The sequence below is a fragment of the Bidens hawaiensis genome, unplaced genomic scaffold, assembly GCF_021521415.1.
Source record: "Bidens hawaiensis isolate Kalapana, Puna unplaced genomic scaffold, B.hawaiensis_p1.1 tig00025880_1, whole genome shotgun sequence".
In the NCBI taxonomy this organism is placed as follows: Eukaryota; Viridiplantae; Streptophyta; class Magnoliopsida; order Asterales; family Asteraceae; genus Bidens; species Bidens hawaiensis.
The window spans coordinates 142,010-146,327 of NW_027494158.1; positions in this window are offsets into that span (position 1 = coordinate 142,010).

Sequence of the window (4,318 nt, forward strand, 5' to 3'; positions counted from 1 at the left end):
GTAGATATGAGAGATGTGGTTGGTGTCGGCGGTGAGGCAACGGAGCCTTGGTTGAAGGAAAGGTGGCGGAGGTTGGCGGTGGATTGATTGGAGTCTGGTGATTTTGTGGTGGATAAGGAAGAAGATGGCAATGGGGTCTAGTGGTTGAATTAGGAAGAGGATGGAGATGTGGTATGGTGGTTTTATTCAGTTTGTATGTTTAGTACGGATTTTTTATTTGTATTTAATCCATCTCCTATATATATATATGTATATAATCGAGACCCGCACATTATATCCAGTGATGTTGAGAATTCAATATTTGGTTTCATGTACCTTAATTTCACAATACTTGATTTCATTTGTTTGCAGTTGTCAGGGTTCATAGAGGGGAGCAAGTGCTTAATTCCATAACAATAACATCTATGCCACATCAAAGGTGTGCATTTAGCTTTCGTTTACTTATTACATAATTATGAATTGTTGGTAATTTTAGTGTAGTATTAATCACACATCATCATAAGTATAGGGGTCATATTGTAAATAGTCAAAACTATGTTTTAGTTATGTTTTATAGATGTTGCAATGTCTAGGGTTTAGAAGTGTCAAGTTGGAAGTTTATAACTTCCATGTACATGGGTTAGTATGTGAACGATGTTTGAAAGGTTGCAACCCTAGAATCACACCTTTTGGTGATCTATAAATAGGGGCAATCAGAACGTTTATTTCATTCAATCCAAGTTAGAGTTTGAATCAAAGTGTTGTTCATATCATTTTGTTCATCATATTATCATATCAATTCTTTTGTTATCAAAGATCAAGCCTGGGCCAACATCGGTATAAGAGCGTCAGGGTTTTCTGATTTGATAATCAGTTTGAACATTTGAAGATCAACGGTGGTTGTTTTTGTAATCAGAATGATTCCGACTAGAAAACAAAAACGACAGCAGCAGTTTTCTGGCGCACCTGCAGATTCCGGCGAGATTCCGGCAGATCAGTTTTTCGGTAGGATTTTTCGGGCATATTTTGAACAATGGTGGTTATCAACGGTGGTCTCCGTTGATACAGTTAAGGTTCCGGCAAGAAGGAGAAGCGACAAACAAGTTTTTCCGGTGATCACGGTTTTTTGGCAAGGGGATTCCGGCGAAATCATTTTTCCGGCAGAGGTTTTTTTGGCAAATTTTTAAAGGACAAAGATTGTCGGTGCATTTCTCTGATAATAGATTGAAGGTTTGTGAAGAAAAATTGGGTTTTAAATTCCAACAAATCAAGTTTTGATTTGTGGTGGTGGCCGGCGGTATTTTCTGGCAAAGAAAGAAAAAAGTTGGTTGTGGTTGTTTCCGGTAGAACAGGGGCAACGACGGTGGATTAATTAGGCTGTTGAGTTCTTACAGCGAAACAGAAAGATAGCGTGATAGATCGAAAAGGAAAACAAAGGTTCAGAATTTTGGTCAAGGGAATTAAAGATCAACGCAAGAGGCAGGATTGAAAGTTAACGCAGGAAAGCGGGATTGATTGCCAACGCAGGAGGTGGGATTGACTTTCAACGCGAGCGAGATTGACTATTAACGCAGGGGGATTGATCGAGATCAACGCAGAGAAGGCGAGATTTATTGTTAACGCAGGAAAGCGGGATTGATTGTCAACGCAGGAGGCGTGATTGACTTTCAACGTGAGCGGGATTGACTTTCAACGCAAGGCGAAATTGATCAGAACCAGTGGATCAAAGAACCAGGTTTTGTTTTCGGAAAGTGTTGTACAAGTATAATCAGGAGGATTGCTTTTATTTCGGGTCGAATAAAATTTGATCAGATTATCACTTGAGGGAAGAAAAGTTTGCCAGAATAGGGGAGAAGAAGACACAGAAGATGGTTCAGTCGAAAGATAAGGAAGTTGCAACAACAAAGGATGGAGGGACATTAATGACTTTCCAGTGCCCGATCCTTAACGAGACAAATTATACCATTTGGGCGGTAAAAATTAAAGTGCTCTTTAATGTCCATGGAGTATGGGAAGCGGTTGAATCAAAAGCAGGGACTGAAGTCGATGAGGAAAAAAATAACATGGCAATTGCGTTACTATACTAAGCAATTCTTGAAAATTTGGTATTGCAAATTGCTAACCTTACTTCAACAGAAGAAATTTGGGAAGCACTAAAGGTTCGACATGTTGGAGTCGATAGGGTTAAGGAGGTGCGTATTGAGACACTCGAGTCGGAGTTTGAATATCTGAAGATGAATATTGGTGATTCACTCGATGTCTATGCTGGAAAGATCAGTCAAATTGCAACAGTCTTGGGCATACGATGAATGAGAAAAGATTGGTTCGAAAAATTTTGGGTTCTGTACCAGAGAAGTTTGTTCAAATTTTTGCATCAATTGAACAGTTTGTTGATCTTAATACTATGCCATTTCAAGAAGCGGTTGGGAAATTAAAGGCTTTCAAGGAACGCACGAAGAAGAAGATACGAAAGATATGTCTGGGAAGTTACTATTCAGCGGGGCAAACGGAAAATGGAAGGGTAAACACCAGAAGTGTGAGCATTGCGGTTGTAGAAACTCAAATTGGGAGGACTTTAGACATGGACGAGGGAAAGGTCGGTTGTTAGGAAGAAGTTGAGGCGATGGTGGAGTGAAACAGGACAAGAGCCACGTAAGGTGTTACAAATGCAATGAACTTGGGCATTACCAGAGTGAATGTCCAAACTTAGAAGCAATAGAAGAAGCGAATTTGGTTCGATATGAAGACGAGGAACCAACATTGCTGTATTCAGATCTTAAAGAAGATGATCGTGATTAAGGGGGTGAATGTAGTATTAATCACGCATCATCATAAGTATAGGGGTCATATTGTAAATAGTCAAAACTATGCTTTAGTTATGTTTTATAGATGTTGTAAAGTCTAGGGTTTAGAAGTGTCAAGTTGGAAGTTTATAACTTCCATGTACATGTGTCAGTGTATGTGAACGATGTTTGAAATGTTGCAACCCTAGAATCACACCTTTTGGTGATTTATAAATAGGGGCAATCAGAACGTTTATTTCATTCAATCCAAGTTAGAGTTTGAATCAAAGTGTTGTTCATATCATCTTATTCATCATATTATCATATCGATTCTTTTGTTATCAAAGATCAAGTCTGGGCCAACATTTAGGACTTCACTTTTTAGCTTATTTATTTATTTTTTTCTATACTTTGTTGCTTAAGTTTTTCTAGGATCTGTACAACACTTCACAGTCCAACCGAAAACATTCAGATGCAACTATTTCCTGGCAATTTAAATAAAGGGTTGTATTTGGAGGTACAATTTTTATAAGTTTGTATTATATATTTTGTGTTAATAATTTGAATAGAAATGCCGTTTGTAATTTAAAGTGTTTGGACTTGTGACTAATTTTTATTTACTGCTAAATCAATGATTTTTTTTTCTTACGCAGGTTCTCATTGAGCTTGTGAAGAATTTGAACAGAAATGCCGTTTATATATATGAAGAAACACTAAGTGACCCGGTACAGATTATAGATAATCTGGGGGTTAAGTAATGTTTCCCACGGATGAGGTCTAGCTGAGAAGGCTGTTCTTCAGGAGACCTGCAAAACAAACACCGTAAGCTCGTCACTGAGAAGGGGGGGGGGGGTTCCTCCTTGTGACCACCCTCCGGCGTGAGAATCAGACTAGGTTGCTCTGAATATAAGTGTATATTAAGAGATTGCTAGATAACTGGATAGCAGATGATCTTACCATTCCAAGATGTTGGAGTATTTATAGCCGAAGGTAGGTTTCCAAGCAGGTACAGCCGGCTGAATAGTATTCCTGTTCTACCAACAGTGGACTATGCACAGGCCATACTGGTTGGTGGGTAGGTTACGGCCAACAGTGACAAAGTCGGCTGCACTATTCCACCAACTGTAGATTATGCACGTCCCACCTACTGTGGATTGTACGCAGGCCATGCTGGTTGGTGAAAAGGTTACGGCCAATAGTAACACTATTCCACCAACTGTAGGCTGCGCATGTCCCACAGTAAGGGTTGGTGAGTAGGCAGCGGCTAATAGTGACAAACAGTACTAGAGGGTGCTCCTCCTCGCACTGTTGTCGGTGAGCTGTCACCCTGTGATTGGCTCATGGGTTGTTCTGGTCAGATCGTCTGTCCTATCCATACCTTGGTAGGTATAGTACAAAAGATCTTTCAGAATCATACAGACTGGCTCATTTAGGCGGGATTGTTCCTGCCTTGCTCATTCCTTCATGTGACTACTGAAGTATCTATTGTCTTGTGCGTGTAGCCCTGCTGTCTGCGGGTAGCCTTCCCTGATGGCTTGTATCCGCAACTGCGGGAA